The sequence below is a fragment of the Odocoileus virginianus genome, unplaced genomic scaffold (assembly GCF_023699985.2).
Source record: "Odocoileus virginianus isolate 20LAN1187 ecotype Illinois unplaced genomic scaffold, Ovbor_1.2 Unplaced_Contig_7, whole genome shotgun sequence".
Lineage (NCBI taxonomy): Eukaryota > Metazoa > Chordata > Mammalia > Artiodactyla > Cervidae > Odocoileus > Odocoileus virginianus.
In genome coordinates, this window is record NW_027224324.1 from 2,675,372 (window position 1) to 2,695,136 (window position 19,765).

The following is a 19,765-nucleotide window of genomic DNA, read 5'->3' on the forward strand; positions in this document are numbered from 1 at the left end:
GTCGCTCACCTAGAGCCAGACATTCTGAAGTGTGAAGTCAAGTGGGCCTTAAGAAGCATTACTATGAACAAAGCTAGTGGAGATGATGGAATTCCAACTGAGCTATTTCAAACCCTAAAAGATGATACTGTTAAAGTGCTGCACTCAATATGCCAGCAAATTTGGAATACTTAGCAGTGGTCACAGGACTGGAAAAGGTCAGTTTTCATTCCAATCCCAAAGAAAGGCAATGCCAAAGAATGTTCCAAACTACCATACAATTGTGCTCATTTCACATGCTAGCAAAGTAATGCTCAAAATCCTTCAAGCTAGGCTTCAGCAGTATGTGAACTGAGAACTTCCAGATGTACAAGCTGGATTTAGAAAAGGCAGAGGAACCAGAGATCAAATTGCCAACATCCACTGGATCATAGAAAAAGCAAGGGAATTCCAGAAAAACATCTACTTCTGCTTCACTGACTACACTAAAGCCTTTGACTGTGTGGATCACAACAAACTGTAGAAAATTCTTAAAGACAGGAATACCAGACCACCTTACCTGCCTCCTGAGAAACCTCTATGCAGGTCAAGAAGCAACAGTTAGAACTGGACGTGGAACAACAGACTGGTTCCAAATTGCAAAAGGAGTATGTCAAGGCTGTATATTGTCAACCTGCTTATTTAACTTACATGCAGAGTATATCATTCAAAATGCCAGGCTGGATGAATCACAAACTGTAATCAAAATTGCCAGGAGATATATCAACAGCCTTAGATATCAATAGAAGATGATACCACTCTAATGGCAGAAAGTGAAGAAAAACTAAAGAACCTTTTATCAGGGTGGAAGAGGAGAGTAAAAAAAAGCTGGTTTAAAACTTAGCATTAAAAAAACTAAGATCATGGCATCTGGTCCCATCATTTCATGGCAAATCAGTTCAGTTCAGTTACTCAGTTGTGCCCAACTCTCCACAACCCCATGAACCACAGCACACCAGGCCTCCCTGTCCATCACCAACTCCCAGAGTCCACCCAAACCCATGTCCATTGAGTCGGTGATGCCATCCAACCATCTCATCCTCTGTCATCCCCTTCTCCTCCTGCCCCCAATCCCTCCCAGCATCAGGGTCTTTTCCAATGAGTCAACTCTTCGCGTGAGGTGGCCAAAGTATTGGAGTTTCAGCTTCAGCATCAGTCCTTCCAATGAACACCCAGGACTGATCTCCTTTAGGAGGATGGACTGGTTGGATCTCCTTGCAGTCCAAGGGACTCTCAAGAGTCTTCTCCAACACCACAGTTCAAAAGCATCAATTCTTTGGTGCTCAGCTTTCTTTATAGTCCAACTCTCACATCCATACATGACCACTGGAAAAACCATAGCCTTGACAAATAGATGGGGGGGGGGGAATGGAAATAGTGACAGACTTTATTTTCTTGGCTCCAAAATCACTGTGGATGGTTACTGCAGCCAGAAACTTAAAGACACTTGCTCCTTGGAAGAAAAGCTATGACAAATCTAGACAGTGTATTAAAAAGCAGAGACATCACTTTGCCAACAAAGATCCATATAGTCAAAGCTATGGTTTTTCCAGTAGTCATGTATGGATGTGAAATTTGGACCATAAAGAAGGCTGAACATTGAAGAATTGATGCTTTTGAACTGTGCTTTGAACTGTTGGAGAAGACTCTTGGACAGCAAGGAGATCAAACCAGTCAATTCTAAAGGAAATCAACCTTGAATATTATTGGAATAACTTATGCTGAAGCTAAATCTCCAGTACTTTGGCCACCTGATGCAAAGAGCCAGCTCATTGGAAAAGATCCTGATTCTGGGAAAGATTGAGGGCAGGAGAAGAAGGGGGCAACAGAGGATGAGATGGTTGGATGGCATCACTGACTCAATGGACACAAGTTTGAGCAAACTCTGGGAGATAGTGAAGGACAGGGAAGCCTGGTATGCTGCAGTTCATGGGGTTGCAAAGAGTTGGACATGATTTAGTGACTGTAAAACAGCTACATAAAGATCAAATATTCAATTCCAGTCTACCACAAAGTGACTTACTGGCTTTAGAATGAGAAACAGATGATGACAAGAAATCTATCTGAACTATGTACCATAAAATCTGGGATGATCTAACCAGTTGCTTGACATATGATGAGGCAGTTTGGAGATAAATATTTTCACAATGTCTTGAAATCTTTCAAAACCAAAAATAGAATAAAATACCTTTGTATAGGGTCATAAATATAAGGCACAAGTTTGTCTCTATTTTATAGATAGTATATTACTGAAAAGGGCCAAACAGAAAAATGAAACTATTTTGGATTGTTTTATAATTGACTCTATAGAAATTCACTGTAGCAGCAGCATAAGCATGCAATAGCTCCATGTAATTTTTGTTTAAACTATTCAATAAGATTAGTGAACAAATGATGCAAAGACAACAGTTTAAAGCATCTTCCAATTGTAGCTAATCTTTTTCTGGGGAAATATTGACTCTAGCACAAAATACATACTACGCATGACACAAGCCTATGTTTCTTGTGGGACTAGTTTTAGTTCTTCAGATCTTACTAACATGAATGCTTTGACATCCCTTAGAATGAAGAGTTATCAATATAAACCTTGAAGACAAATAAATATCCTGCTACATTATGGTGTGAGAAGGTTAACAAACTTCATAATGTTTAAAATTTCATTAGGAATATATCTAAGTATAGACTAACATTTTGAATTGCTTCTTTATTATGTAAGAACACCCCTAGGCTCTTCAATTAAATTCCCTTGTATTATCATGAGTTATTTTTTCTTTTAATCCAGCCAACTGAAAAAGAAAGTAATTAATAATGCCTCATGTTAATGGAAACGAAAACAACCTATGGAGAACTTTTCTTCTCTATGGACATGTTTACCATTTTCTAAGCAAGAGAAAATTGTACTAACATGCTGTCACATTTCCTCTAAAACATTACTGTTAGAGCACCCTAGTGACCAGCAATAGAGAATACAACTTCCATTTCCTTCCCCATAGAGAAAAGGCCCATAAAAAGTTCTTTAAATTCTTTAAATGTGTCCATTTAGAATCCAGAAACTCAAAATATTTTACCAACCAACCACTAAATGTAGAGTATCTACTGAATCATCATTTGTACAATGGTTTCTGTGTGAACTTTCAAAATTTAACAAATTCTTCACGCTGCTCATAGTAATGGAAAAGGACAAATTAAATGGTCTTCCCTGGTGGCTCAGATGGTAAAGAATCTACCTGCAATGCAGGAGACCTGGGTTTGATCCCTGGTTTGGGAAGACCCCCTGGAGAAAGGAATAGCAACCCACTCCAGTATTCTTGCCTGGAGAATCCCATGGACAGAGAAGCCTGGTGGGTTACAGTTCATGGGGTTGCAAAATAGTCAGACATGACTAAGCAACTAACACTTGCGCTTTCACAAATAAAACTCCTGAATGCCAGGATAATAGATGTTCTGGGTTATAGTAGATATACCTGAATATACATCTGAGTCCCTCCCAGTAGGCAGAGAGATTGTGTGATCCTTCCTGCCACGGGATTTGATCGGACCAGCAATGAGATTGAAAGCCTGGCCCTGAGATCTGGAACTGTGTGTCCTGGCTCCCAAATATAAACTGGGTCCCTCAGAGGCTTGTGGAGACTTTCTAACAGGCAGCAATGGGGAGGCTGGCCTCAGTCCTATGCACTAAGACTGGAGGAGTATGAATGGGAGCTGCGAACGGTATGGAAAGTTAACACTATGGAAAGAATTTATGAGGAAGGGAAATGGAGGTGAGAGAGAGCCTTCTCTGGAGCTCTTCCACAGGGCTACAAATTCCACCTGTCCTGAATTCTTATGGAGATCTTACATGCATTTAAAATAATATCCTCCTCAACTGATTCTTTTATTAAAACCTTGAGCACACTTTCCATAGGAACCTTGACTTGGACATGATTATTGTGAGTAGGTACTGGTGTTAGTCACCAACATAAAGTAGGCCGTCTGAGACACGAGAAAGAGTTGTAGATAACATGTACCCTAGCAAGGCAGGGCATTAGTCTGGGGCAATCTAGAAGGTCATTTACTCTCTGGGAGCTTAAGTTTCCTCATCCATATAATGAGAAAAAACAACCCATTCTTTTTTTTTTTTTTCCACTTATTTTTATTAGTTGGAGGCTAATTACTTTACACCATTGCAGTGGTTTTTGTCATACATTGAAATGAATTAGCCATGGATTTACATGTATTCCCCATCCCAGTCCCCCCTCCCACCTCCCTCTCCACCCGATCCCTCTGGGTCTTCCCAGTGCACCAGGCCCGAGCACTTGTCTCATGCATCCAACCTGGGCTGGTGATCTGTTTCACCCTAGATAATATACATGTTTCGATGCTGTTCTCTTGAAACATCCCACCCTCGCCTTCTCCCACAGAGTCCACAAGTCTGTTCTATACATCTGAGTCTCTTTTTCTGTTTTGCATATAGGGTTATCGTTACCATCTTTCTAAATTCCATATATATGTGTTAGTATACTGTAATGGTCTTTATCTTTCTGGCTTACTTTGCTCTGTATAATGGGCTCCAGTTTCATCCATCTCATTAGAACTGATTCAAATGAATTCCTTTTAATGGCTGAGTAATATTCCATGGTGTATATGTACCACAGCTTCCTCATCCATTAGTCTGCTGCTGGGCATCTAGGTTGCTTCCATGTCCTGGCTATTATAAACAGTGCTGCGATGAACATCGGGGTGCACGTGTCTCTTTCAAATCTGGTTTCCTTGGTGTGTATGCCCAGAAGTGGGATTGCTGGGTCATATGGCAGTTCTATTTCCAGCTTTTTAAGAAATCTCCACACTGTTTTCCATAGTGGCTGTACTAGTTTGCATTCCCACCAACAGTGTAAGAGGGTTCCCTTTTCTCCACACCCTCTCCAGCATTTATTGTTTGTAGACTTTTGGATAGCAGCCATCCTGACTGGCATATAATGGTACCTCATTGTGGTTTTGATTTGCATTTCTCTGATAATGAGTGATGTTGAGCATCTTTTCATGTGTTTTTTTGCCATCTGTATGTCTTCCTTGGAGAAATGTCTGTTTAGTTCTTTGGCCCATTTTTTGATTGGCTCATTTATTTTTCTGGAGTTGAGCTGGAGGAGTTGCTTGTATATTTTTGAGATTAATCCTTTGTCTGTTGCTTCGTTTGCTATTATCTTCTCCCAATCTGGAGGGCTGTCTTTTCACCTTGCTTATAGTTTCCTTTGTTGTGCAAAAGCTTTTAAGTTTCATTAGGTCCCATTTGTTTATTTTTGCTTTTGTTTCTAAAATTCTGGGGTGTGGGTCATAGAGGATCCTGCTGTGATTTATGTTGGAGAGTGTTTTGCCTATGTTCTCCTCTAGGAGTTTTATAGTTTCTGGTCTTACATTTAGAACAACCCACTCTTTTTAAGGTTATTATCAAGATTTTTAAAATGAATATAAATCTATCATTTTCCTAACATGGAATAAGAGCAAAATAAATGATGTTTACTTTATAATTATGCAATCAAGTTGTATATTTTTCATTTGGCCTGTGAAAACTATTCATTTTTTTACATCTAATCAAATATAAGATAGTTAAAAGATGAAGTTTTCTTATCTGAGGAAATAAACTATAATTCCCTTATGGAATTTTTTATAGGCTACATATTTATGGACATAAAACATATAGGCCATGAAAACTCTATTTTTTATGCTGATTTTTTTTTTTTTAGAAAAAATGAATTGGTGAAGAAAATGAGTCTATTCACTCCTATTTTCTTATACTGTTCAGGCCAGTGCAGACATAAGTGTATCTGGCTTATTGGTGGTATCTGGCTATCATTTAGGATCATCAAAGTTTCTTCATAAAGATCAACCCTTCTTTTCAGATGATTAAACAAGTGGACAGCACATAAATTAACCACAACATGCCTTGCCTTAAACACTTACATGGTACCAGATCCACCTATAATGTATACCATAATCCAAAAACTCTTTTATCATTGAAGTGTCAGAAAGAGTTTCTTATAAACACCATAACTGAATACATTCTGCACATTTCCTTAGGCAAAAATATAGCCATTTCATATTAAAGTTCCATGTGGATATACAAAATGCCTGGCCTTTGCAAAACAGACCTTTAACGGAAGAGAACAGATTAATTCTTTGTTTTTCACTTCACAATGAGAAAAACAGCTGAGGACCCTTAATTGAAACAATGAGAGGATACACATAGTCCATATAACTGTTTGAAGAAGAATAACCCTTAAATGCTTTCCAGTAGGAGGAACTTTGAGAAAATAAACTGGATAAATAAACTGTGGTGGACAAATTTCCAAATAGTCTTTTCTAAATTGAAACCATCTACACATAAAGTTGACAGATCTCTTTTCTTTAAAAAAAAATTAGTGTCATTATTAAAGAAATAGTAAACTTTCTTTGTTCATCTTATCAAGTAATATTTTAGTTATTGGACAAGGATACCATGCAAGCTCCTTGTTCTATCCCAGAATTTCAAACACTTTTGTTTATACCTTAGTGATAGCTCATAATAATGATGAGTTGAAGCAAAATCAAATGTATCCTCACTCAATGCTTATTCTAATATTCTAAAATAAATGACATGTTCAACAATAACTTTCAAAGCTTTGTTTGTGAATTTAGTAACCCTACGAAATACACTTTTTTCCCCTCAGTAGCTCTGATTCTATTTTTCACTTACCAGATCTGACAAACAGTTCAAGTTATCTGATGTTTACATAAAAAGGAACAAATGCAATCTGTAAACAAGATCAGAACCTCAAAAGTCCATAATTATTTGCATCCCCATCACCTGCCTGAGACCATCAAATCACAGGAATTTCTTTATTGATCCTAGGATTTTTGTGGAATGATTTTCAATAATGCATATTTTATAAGAGAAATCTTTCTACCAAGCAAAACTAAACAAAGTTGTTTCAACACTAGTAATTATTTGCAACTCTTCAGCATGTAAAATTTCTAAAAATTAAACATTTTATCCCAGGATCAATAATAAATGTGAAATAATTGTCATTTGTGAAAATAATTTTAAAGGAAAGTACAATAAATGCATTTTCTTTAGTCTCTCAATTCTAGGTTATCATGATACTTGTCACATTTTATCCAGTGTTTTAAGCTAAAACAAGGCTCTGAATTTGCTTTTGTGCCACCATATGCAATTTCAAACAGCTATCAGAAACAAAAAGCAATGTAGATATAGGAATCAACTAAACAGGATTTCTCCAGATTGTCCCTTGTTTTACCAAGAGAAAGTTTAATGATCGATTTCACTGTATGTGCATGTAAATGCTAAGAACATTATTAGTTTACAGTTCTAAAGAGGAGTGGGTTTATCATATTCAAAATGCCCAAAAAGATATTACAAGAGCAAGTATGAGGGAAGTGAGAAATTCAAAGCAATTCAGTATATTAAAATAATTTAATTAAAATGATAAATTATTTAGTACTATTTTGTAGTGTTTATCTTATAAAGCAGCTAAGATACAATTTTTTAAGGGACTTCTAAGGTAAGTTTTCCATCTCATTTATAACATGAAACATTGGCTGTAAAGGACAACTTATTTTTGGCAAATCTATTAAAAACAGAATTTGGTATGTGGTATAATTTATATATTTGCAAATACACATTGAATAACATATAATGGCTTTTCATTATGAGTTCTGAGTAAATACCATTCAAATCTGCATTTGAGCAGAGGTCATGAGAGATATTTAGCTAACTAAATTTGAAGAGATGAAAAGAAAGCTATGTTTGAATATGCCCCCAAACTTAAACTCTATGGGAATGTGGCAAAGATATAATTAGTTATTTGGGGAAACAAAATGGAAATAAGAATTGAAGAGAAGTGGGATTATAAATACTTTCCACTTTAAGATTTATTTCTTAAATTTCTTACCAAAATTATTGCTAAGAAAACTCTTGTCCTGATGTTTGTTTACATATGTGTTCAACATTTAACCACTTAACCATTATATGGCTCTTAAGCAACAAAGTTTAGTAGTGCCTTTGATTTGCTTCAGTATAATGGACACCCTTACTTGGGTTCTAAATTTTGTTTGGATAAAAGTGAAGCATGTTAGGACTGGGGGCCTTTAACTTCCCAAATCCTTTAATACACCAAATCTGGAGTGAAAACAGAACTGAGAAAGGGCAATCTGCAGACTTTTCCTTTGGAACCTAGCTTGAAAGGGGCCTTCTCTATGGGACAGTTTTAAGAGACATAAATGTCCTGTAGTATATTAATTTTAAATGAATATCCCTTTTGAGCAAAACAAATCATGTATAAAAATAAACATTGTTTCAGTCCCCAGAATTGCAGGTTGAAGTGACATACCAGCGTCTTAAGGAAATCTGGATTATTTTGGATGGTTCCAAGAAAAGGCCATTGAGACTGCAAAACGTGACCCCTTGCTATCCATCGAATGTCATGTTGTTCTGTCCTCAATTGTGTAAATAAACTCCATCAGCTACTTGTGTTCATCTGTGAGTCAAGGAGAAGCAACCCATTGTGACTGCTTAACTTCACACAGAAACTAAGATAAAAACTAGAGGCACAAGGTCTCTTTTATCTGTCTAGTAGAAAACAAGGTCTTTGGTTTCTTTTTTTCCTACCATCTAGCTGTTTTAAGTGACTTTCAGGAGAATCTATAAAAAACACGGGTCAGAAGATTTCTAAATTCAACCAAGCACTCTTCTTTTGAACATTAAATAAAATGAAGTGGAAACTGCATACAGTTAGGAATAATCTCCAAAGTTTAGAAACTAATTACCACAATCTGACTCCAGGTTTATTTCATGGGCACTACTCCCCACTCCTTCAGCCCTATTTAGGTACCAGCAGGAACAGCTAATCAGTGTGTTTACAAATATGGAAAGGAAGATGTGAGCACCAGTTACAGAAACCAACAATAAAAGATGTCGTCTTCCCTGATCAAAGAGACCAGGAGACATAGCAGAAGTCCTTTCCCAGGAATCCCCAGAATTTACAATACATGGCAGGCTCCACCAGACTCACAGCAGCTCTGCTGAATGTGACAAGCCTAATGAGATGTTACACAGACCAGACACACATGGGCAATTAGCACTTTCCACGGGTCTCCAACCTGTGACCCTTCTTTCTCTCTAGATTAACACCCAGGACTCTGATCCATCGACATTAGCAAACAATTCAAATCCAAGAATGTTACCTTAAAGAATAGAAAGAGATTCAGAAAGTTGCTAATCACACTCAAGTTTGCCAAAAACTGAAGGATTTGCTAAACTCTGTGGAATAACTCTATAGCATAAACTCATTATGCATCAGTATGCTACATGTTAGAAATTCCAACTCCTGCCAGATATGTTACATTAGCACATTTAAAATGGAATACTAGATTAACAATGTTTGACATCTCTACTGTGTACATTTTCAGTTCTATTATTACTCCAAGCAGTTCCTGAAAAAACATTCACTGGCTAATGGAGAACTGTGAACAATCTTGGAAGAAAAGTGGGGGAAAAAAACCAAAAAACAACCAAACGACTGTTTAAAAGCTATTTATATTTTCATTGAGTAGCTTTTTGGAGAATGATCCTGAATTAATTTTAGCATTATAAAACATGCTATAATTTTAAACAATTTCTCCTGTATTCAATCACACATAGAACCAAATTCACAAGACTTCTACAAATTGAGCTCTACAAAGCCCAGTTTCAAATTGGACACAATGAAAATGTTCTAATACAAGCTAGTGAGGAAATGCTTGGATAGTTTCACATACTTCACTGAGTAAACAGAAAAGTCTGGATTTGATTCATCTAGTACTGCTTCCAAAGGTGATCTTTTTATTTCTAAATATCTCCACAGGATGTTGTGGAGGTACCATATTTGAAGAATGGGGCCATGTGATTTAAAGGAAAAACTTCAGCTTTGGCGAAAGCAAGCCAGAGTTTGAATTCTTACTGGTTGTGTGTGACCTTGGGCAGGCTGCTCACTCTTTTCTGGTCTTCTTTTTTCCCCATCTACAAAGACAAGGAAGATAATATTTTTCAGGGATCATTTAGGATTTAAAAAGTAACAGCAAGAAACAAAAGCAGATTACCACCCCTCCCCAACTCATAAAAGTAACTGTCCCTAGTCTTGGATCTACTTCTAATATAAGAACTGTTCTGAAAATATATCCTCAAAGTTTCCATATAAGTTACTACAAAATGATCCATTTAGCATAAATCTGTTCAGAAGCATTTCCTAGTCTGGCCATCTTGTTTAGCTAGGCACAAGGTGGTGGTGAACACAGGTCTGGGTCGACAAGACAGTTTTTCAGGTGACTCTACAATTCAGTGCCAGGGCTTAGAAGGTCACATCCTTTAAGAGTCCTTGGAGAACTGCTGCCAGTGACCATAGACCACTGATTCCCAGCACTTGGCAATAAAAGGAAGGCAAGCCACCCATGAACTTAACCACAATTGTATTTTTTATGAAGAGACTTTAAATTTTGTTCCAGAGCAGTATTTTCTGCCTGACAATGCCATTTCTGCTTTACCAGTTTGTTAAAAAAATAAATGTTCCCAAATAGTAAAGCTTCTTTCATGAGAATGCTTATGGAAAGTTTTGCTTTAAAAGTCAAATACTCTTTTCATTTTTAAATGTATACTAAAAAATTTAATTGATATAATTGTACTAAAGGAAAATAAATGATACAGACACTCATATCTGGACTGGAATTATTTTCCCTAAACTTTCTAAATAGAAACTTGTTTTTTGACTAAGATCAATTTAAGAAACTTCAGTTCTAAAGAATATTAAAGAGTTCTAAATGACTGCACACATGGAACCGGTGAATATACTCTTACATTATGTGAGTTTTTAATTTAGAGTAGGCTTAATGGAAATTAAAATTATAACGTGTTGCAAATGAGTATCAGAATATTCACATATGTATCTGTATTATATAACCCCAAAAAGACAGGAGAAACTCTTGGTTTCTAGAGAAACTCTAGAGTAATTTAAATAATTCTAGAATGATACAGAACAAATTTTCTTAAAATACAGATTAAAACAATGCCAAATTTAATGAGATTCAGACAAATATAGACAAATTTAAACTCAGCATTCTCATGCAAAGATATCTCACAACTCTGACATCCATACTTATCAAGCACTCAGCAGCTCTCCCCACCTCATACACACTCTTGAATCTCAAGTCCTGGCCCGTCTTCTCATGCCCAGGAGCCATGATTAACTACTGAGGATTTATTGAGAGCTTAGTACCAAAATGGCATCTATTTTTCAAAGACTACAAATAAAATATATATAAATGCCATTGGAATGCATGACATAGCTCTCAAGTGAAACTCTGTGTTTGTTTTGCTGTGTTTTTGTTTATTGTGGGGAGGGGGTGGTTTGGCCATGCAGTGTGGCTTGGAGGATCTTAGTTTCCTGACTAGGCATCAAACCTGGGCTCAAGGCAGTGAAATGCAGACTCCTAACCACTAGACCTCGAAGGAATTCCCATGTGAAACCTTTTAATATCCTGAAAACTCAAAATTCATCTAATTACAACCGATGGATAAGACATATCTAAATTCATTCTTGCTCTAAAGATACTTGAAAATACAGAAACAATAACATATTTAAGCATTGATTTCAAGTAAACTGTATATAAATTTTCACAAATTTTATTAAGTTTAAATTTTGTTTTTAATAATTTAAGTCTCTCAATTATAAGAAAAAACAACCAAATTAAAAACCTCAAAATTTAATAGAGTACTATTTTATAAAGATTAAAAAACATTGGACCATTATTTCTTCTCCTGGCTCTCATTTGAAGGTCACTTTTCATTCTATTTAGAGGGAAGAAAAGTTACATGAATATTTCATTAGAGAGGAGATAAGTGAAATTAATATATGAAGACAAGACAGAAGTAATGAAATGGGAAGCCAGTTAGATGAACACTGTTAATAAAGGAATGAAACTATGGGACTTTGTGGAATATTGCCCTCTTTTCTCAAAAAATATAAAATGAAAAGAGAAATAAGGAAATGGGCATTTTGCAGCACCTACCAGCCAGTTTCAATTGGTTAGAGCAAGTTAGAAAGCAATGATTTTGCCTGAAATTGGACAAGTTAACTGTTTTTCTTTCTTTTAATTTAGAAATTTTAACATTAGAAACAGTTCCTCTTTTAGAACTATTTCTTCTCTATTAAAGAATGCACTCACAGAACAACTTACCAATTATCTTATGCTGTGAGTAAAGTTACTACTTTTCTCTTGCTATGGTATTGAATAAATGAAGAAATAATGAAAATAATAAATTATTATGACCTATAAGTTGGACAGAGTTCCATTTTCTAAGCTCCCACCACCCAAGGGGTCAAAAATAAAGACAATTTGGGGGAAAAAAAAGACTTTCCCCTATTTGATTGTTGAATCTTCATAAGGTAAAAGTTATGTTGAAAAACTTTTAAAGAAAGTTTGCTTTAATTAGTTTGTTTTTAAATAGCCCCTGGTCAGGAGGCATAATTAAGCAACAATCTTCCTTTGGGAGAACCTATTCACTCCCTTCTTATTGCAGTGGTTCCTATCTCAGGGATACTGGACTTTCTGATGCAGATGAACAATTAAAGCAAGCAAAGCTTCCCTTTTTCCTGTCTGTGGCAGTTACAACGTTGATTTTGGTCTTGAGAAAAACTTCAGGTTTTGAAAACAAGATGTCTGCTCCTTTTCCAAATCCCACGGTATAAATCCCAGTCTTAAACTCTGCATTCTAGTACTGCTGTTGAGATATACAATACAACCTGTTTCCTAGTTCATATAATCTTGGGTTCTATATATACATATATACATATATATAATATAGCTGATGCCAGATTTTTCATAAATACTCCATTTACTGTAAATAGCAGTTCCTCTGAGTTGTTTTAGAAAATTTAGTGTAATGTATTAAAATCACGTGTTAGGAAATTTCATGGTCTCACCTCAATAACTTTTATTTTGGAATTGAACTATTATTGTATCTAACTCTGGACTATGGTTTAATTATACTCAATGCTTTAGGCTTCATAAAGTAATTTTTCCAATCCAAAAATAAATAAATAAATAAATAGCCCCTGGTTCTTTTTGCTTTCCTAAGATGAAAACACAATTAGAAAAGAATGTGAAATCAGTCAATAAAATTTTTCAGTATGTTTCTGGCTTAAATCCAGAGAAAGTTTTCAATGGATGCACTAGACATCATTACACCATTAGAAACCACAAAAACTGGAAGGAAAAGATTAGTCACTTCTCACATTTAGTGTGTTCACTCACACAATACATCCAGAGGGGCACCACTTCCCAAGTTTTAAAAAAATTCATAGATACTTCTAGAAAACCCCAAACTACCATAATTGCAAACTGGAGTAAACTAAGTCTTCAGTTTCCTTCACTGGTTTCAAAATGAATAGACTTTCCAAAATTTATTCAAATTGCAAGACCTGATTTCCCCCCTTCCAGTCCTTAGTTGTACTAGCAAAAGGTACAAAAAGCTTTTGTTCCTAGAATTCACCACCAACACAGATCACACATCTTTTCTTACTTCAAGATTACACTTAGTTTGATCATGTATAAATTTATGTCCTTGTTGATTTTGTCCCTGAATTATCTTTCTTCTTATTTTGAATTACCATGTGTGCAGACATGTTAGCTGGAGGTTTAATTTCTGGCTCTCAGAAATGCCCTGTTTATGTATGGGTACAAATACTCCTGAATTTGGGGGGAAGGGAAAGACTTTAATCTGGAGTGGTGTCCATGACAGGCATTGAAATATGGTGGGTTCATCAGGGGTCAACTTGCATAAGAGACTGCAGAGCCTGCTCAAGGGGACTTTTCCTACGAGAGAACAAAGGCAGGCAGATGGAAGTCAGAAAGATGGACTTGACTTCACTGAAAGGTGATGACAAGGAGTCTGTTCATAGCCGACTTCCTCGGGAACTCACATTTGAGTCTTTTGGTGAAGATATTAACTGCATTAAATATAAGCAAAGTTTTATTTTTTTAAAGAGAGGCACTGGGGAAAGCAGCCCTGCTTTGGTACCTTTGTGATTTGTGTAACATGAAAGAAGAAACAGGGAAGCACTTATAAATGGACTTGGTTCCAAGGTATAAAGAATATTACAAAGCACAGAACAGAAGTAAGAGCCTGAGAGAGAAACATGCATCATTTACTGGAGGCAGTGTTAGCTCTGCTAAGGAGATGCTGGATCAGAGTTCTTGATGCCTGATGGGAAGGTGAGGACTGTGGGAAGTTTTCAGGTCATGTCTTTATATATACAGTATATTTCCTCATGGAAGGCTATGGTAACCAACATACTTACCCATATGTACACCTGAGACATGTCCAGGACATCTCAGAAATAAGAGAGGAGCTGGGAGACCTTTGGGTGGACTATAAATCCTACCACAACTTATTAATAGGAGCTCATTCTAAGCCTGAGGCTGCTATAAACTTAGGAAACATAATGTCATTCTATATTATATGTAACTGAAGAGCCTCATCATGAGAGTGGAAGAGCAGAGTGAAAAGCTGGCTTAAAACTCAATATTCAAAAAACTATATCATGACATCCAGTCCCATCACTTCATGGCAAATAGATGGGGAAAAGTGGAAAGAGAGACAAATATTATTTTCTTGGGCTCCAAAACCATTGCTGATGGTGAGCGCAGCCATGAAATTAAAGATGATGCTTCTTGGAAGGAAATCTATGACAAACCCAGACAGCATATTAAGAAGCAGAGACATCATTTTGCCAACAAAAGCTCTTTTAGTCAAAGCTATAGTTTTTCCACTAGTCATGTAAGGATGTGAGAGTTGGACCATAAAGAAGTCTGAGTGCTAAAGAATCGATGTTTTTGAATTGTGGTACTGAAGAAGACTCGAGAGTCTCTTGGACAGCAAGGATATCAAACCAGCCAATCTTAAAGGAAATCAACCCTGAACATTCATTCATGCTGGAGCTGAAGTTCAAAAAATTTGGCCAGCAGATGCAAAGAGCCGACTCAATGGAAAAGACCCTGATGCTGGGAAAGATTGAGGGCAGGAAGAGAAGGGGGCACAGAGGATGAGATGGTTGGATGGCATCACCAACTCAATGGATATGAGTTTAAGCAAACTCTGGGAGATAGTGAAGGACGGGGAAGCCTTACATGCTGCTATCTGTGGTGTCACAGAGTTGGACATGACTTAGTGACTGAACAAGAATCCCTCCTGAAGTGAATGTGCCAAAACATTAACAACTCGTGAATCTAAGTGAAGGATGTGAAGGTGAATATGATACTCTTCACTCAACTTTTCTATAGATTTGAAAATTTCCCAAATAAAATACTCAAAGAACAAAGAGATGTATTTTCAAATAACTGTTTACATGGAAGACAACAGGTATCTAATCAGTAAGATATTTGCCTTGGTATATCTCTGCTCTGACCCATTAAGAGCTATGTGCAGGTATCATGCACTCCTTGTTCTGTAAGATCCTAAACAGACACTTACAACAGTACCGGGATACCTTGTTCTATTTTGCTTAATAGGCATTGCATTTTTTAGAAATTGAAGGTTTGTGGCAACCCTCCAAGGAACAAGTCTACGGGTACCATTTTTCCAACAGCATTGCTCCCACCACACATCAACCTAACAACATCTTAAGGTATACCATGAGAAGTGGCCAATATCAGAAGATGAAGATCTGCCTTGTTTTGTAAATGGATGGCTAGGGAATCTGAAGTACATAAAGTTTTCATCATTGAGAGATCTGAGCAGTTTCCTGAGGACAGAACCAGGAATAGCCGAGTCACAAAACGTCACATCTTTGTGAAGGAAAGAGATGGCAGCCACCTACAGAACAGTGAGAAAGACAAAGGAAATCATGTGGAATAAGAAGAAAGAGCTGAGAGCAAGAAAAGAGATTCCCAGATGGCAGCAGGCCTGAAATTTGAATTGATGTGGAATGTGGAGAGAGGGTATGGGAGAAATACGTCTATTCATATTTGCATTTAAATTTATACAGTAAATGTATAAACATATGTATACATATGTTTCTAAATGTTTTATTGTCTTTTCTATTTCACAATATATAAATAATCATCTAATTATTTTTCTTCCTGGTAATAGATGTTACCTACATACCTTCCCAGATATTACAGACATAAATTCAGGAACACATCAATACCAATATTATTGATTTGACATTTTTATTGTTTTTAAAAGAAACATCTTTTTTCTTATGGAAAATAAAGTCCAATTAATTTGACTTAAAAGTGTTACAATACCAAAGATACATCCCTTAAAAATTCAGATAGAATGGCTTCTAAGATATTGAAAACTTACAAATTAGTTTATAGTGTTTGTAATATGCTATGCATTTATAAAAACATAGAAAACTTATTTAAATACTAATTGTTCATTTGGGATTTTTTTATAAATATATTTTCAAAACTCATTACTAAAGAGGTATTTTCACATAAGTCAGACATTGGTTAGAATTTGAATCAAGATACTTTGCAAAATCTTTGAATCAGAATTGTCAAAAACATGATCTTTTTGTTTAGACACAAAGAAAATCTCAATTTTTAATAAGTAGATATAACCACATTTCAACCCCCTTCATCCAGATTCTTCTAGTTGATTTCCTTTCCCTAGTTCCCATCTCAAGGTTTAGTTCATGGGTATTCTGGACATAACCAGCCCTCTTTCTAATATTTTAGGCACAAATGAAAAAACAAGGTTGAGAACCATAATAATGCAGTAAGTGCCCTACACATGAACCTTCAAGTTGTGAACTTGCAAAGATGCAAATGTAAGTAAGTTCTCATGTCCAGTCACCTCAGTGAGTGCTCGTGTCGGACACACACGGAAAACGTGTGCACACTCTTCCGGCGGCTGTGCTCTGCGGTACTTTACCAGACAGCACTTGTTAGAGTTCACAGCACAGAATCTTAATCTCAAGCCCAGGACACCTGCGAGCAGGTGTGAAAGCAGTGGTGATGTAGCTGGTACTTCTAAAGTACCAGTTGTTGTACTGTACTGCTGTACCACTCAAGGCACTCACTGTAAGATTAAAAATGTTTTGTTTTTGTGTCTATTTTTTATGTATTATTTGTGTGAAAAGTATTATAAACCTATTACAGTACAGTACTATATAGCCAATTGTGTTAGTTGGGTACCTAGGCTAACTTGTTGGACTTAAATTGGACTTTTGAACATGCTCTTTGAATGAAACTCATTTGCGTGTAGGGTACTGAGTTACTGTAGCTATTCTTACTGAATTCCTTCTGCGGTCCAGGCGCAATGCTGAGCAGAGTGTATATATTATCTCATCTAGCCCTCACAGCTCTATTAACTCACTGCCATCACTATGCCCATTTTACAGCTGAAGAATAAGGCACAGAGAGGTTAAATAACTTTCCTAAGGTTCCAGTTAATAAATAATGCAGCTGAAATATGACCCTAAACCATCTGAATCCAGAGCTTACACTCTGAATCACTCTGCTGTTCTAAAAAAGAAAATCATTTCAATTGGTTTTAGTAAATTAATTAAAACATTTAATGATTTGTTAATGTTACTTTACTAGCAGATCAATAAACCAGTGAAAACATTCATAAAAAATTCATAGTCCAAGATATACTTTCCAGCTTTTCATGTGACACTACAAACTGCACTCATTTCAAGCAAAAATGTTACTGTAAGTTAGAAATCACTGCACTATTTTAGTCAACCTCTATTTAACTGAGTTGCCAGTGATAACTGAATAGTGGAGGTTCTCTGTTTCCCAGTGAATTATATTATTGCTGCTCAATTAGTCACTTCAGTCGTGTCTGACTCTGTGTGACCCCATGGACTGCAGCCTGCCAGGCTCCTCTGGCCATGGGATTCTCTAGGCAAGAGTACTTAGAGTGGGTTGCCGTCCCTCCTCCAGGGGATCTTCTTGACACAGGGATCAAGCCCAGGTCTCCTGCATTGCAGGCAGATTCTCTACTGCTGAGCCACCAGGAAAGCCCACGCTGTTGCTGCTCACAGGACATTCGACTTCCCAGGTGGCGCAGTGGTCAAGAATCTGTCTGCCAAGGCAGAAGATGCAGGTTCGATTCCTGGATTGGGAGGATCCCCTGAAGAAGGAAATGGCAACCTACTCTGGTATTCATGCCTGGGAAATCCCATGGACAGAGGACAAACCCTGGCAGGCTACACAGTCCCTGGGGTTGCAAAGAGTTGGACACTACTGAGCATGCATGCACATAGGATAGTAACTGTTTGTAATTAGTAATCAACTTTGCAGTATATTTGTGACCACTAGCAAGTACCAGTTGAATTGTAAGCTCACTAATAATTGTTGTCAATCCTGTTTGAGTATTTTTATTACAATTATTAAATTTAATCAAGAATAATACAAAGTTATGAGTGAATGAAAACATGCAGCTGTTTCTATGAAAATTAAGTTGAAATCTTTGGAAAGATTCAATAAACTCCAATTTCTTAAAAAAATGAAAAATGTAGTTGAATTAAATATGATTAATATTGCTATAAAATAATGAAGAATAATAAAGCAGCAAAAGAACTCTGAATTAAATTACTGCACAATCTGTTCCACCTGGTCCTACATCATTCAACTAATGAACAAATTACATACATATAAATTTTAAATATGTGTGTACCACTTTCAAAAACAGTTCTTCATTTATATACCTTTTCAGTTTCTTGCAAAATACTGGGGTATAGTTTCAGCTTCTACTGTACTTTTCAATTAAAATTAATTTGGAACAACAGTGTTGTTCTATCTCTGACAACTGAGATAGAAAAAAGTAAGAGTTACTAAAACACTATTTATTTTGGATTGGCTATAGAGAAATAAAAGTCAGTGGAAACATTTAACCAGTATCAATAAAAAAGCAAAAACACTCAAAAAGCTTCCATGACCTGAATTTATTCACCTAACATAGAGAAGAAAACTGAGCGTGCCCCATAAAGTGATAAAATACATTCTCTCACATCAAACTTGATACAAACAAAAGAAATCTTCAGCTGCTCCAAATTGTGCTAATATAAATATCGTCACTAGTCTGGAAGAAGGAAGGATCTGGGTGAGGACATGTGTGCCAGACTGTCATTACTGAGGCTGACCAACTACAGAGACCTATACAGTCATGGAAACTATGAGTTAAGGGGTGTTTCCAGGACTCATGGAAACTTCGCTCTGCAAATTTATTTTTCACTAGCCATTGTTTGTTAATGAAATTACATGTTTATAAAAACAAAGGCTAAAAATATTTTCATAATCATAACTCTGCTAACCATTGACAGCTTTTTATGCAACAGTTAGTCTACTCCCCAAACACAGTTTTATTGCCACACCTGGTCCTTCCTGACTTTCAGAGAGTTTTAGAAACTACACCACATTGCTTACTAGTCTGCACTTTTATTTCACTAACTCCTCTTCTTACAAGTATTTTTATGGGTCCATTCTTCTGCTTTCACACTATCTAGACCACTGTATTATTGCTTCCTGTAATTAAAATGAATGATATCTTCCTTCAAAGGAAGGTTATTAAGTCCTGATAAAGAAAAGTGTTTGGAGGGAAGGACTAGGAGAAATAAATGTCTGCAGACACTTAGGGGATCATGAGTTCTTCAGCGTGCCTAAAGTGCTGGGTGGATAAGAATAGGATGTGGAAGGATAAGGGAATTTGGGGCCAACTTATGGGAGAGTG

At 36.5% G+C, this 19,765-nt stretch overlaps 1 long non-coding RNA gene across 1 annotated transcript in view; it reads right to left on the reverse strand.

The window, feature by feature from the left end:
- Nucleotides 1-10,050, reverse strand: part of LOC139033887 (uncharacterized) — a 145,087-nt gene extending 135,037 nt beyond the window's left edge. The window contains exon 1 of the long non-coding RNA XR_011486374.1: nt 9,990-10,050. This is a non-coding gene — a long non-coding RNA (uncharacterized lncRNA). The remainder of the gene's footprint in view (nt 1-9,989) is intronic.
- Between the last annotated feature and the right edge of the window lie 9,715 nt (nt 10,051-19,765).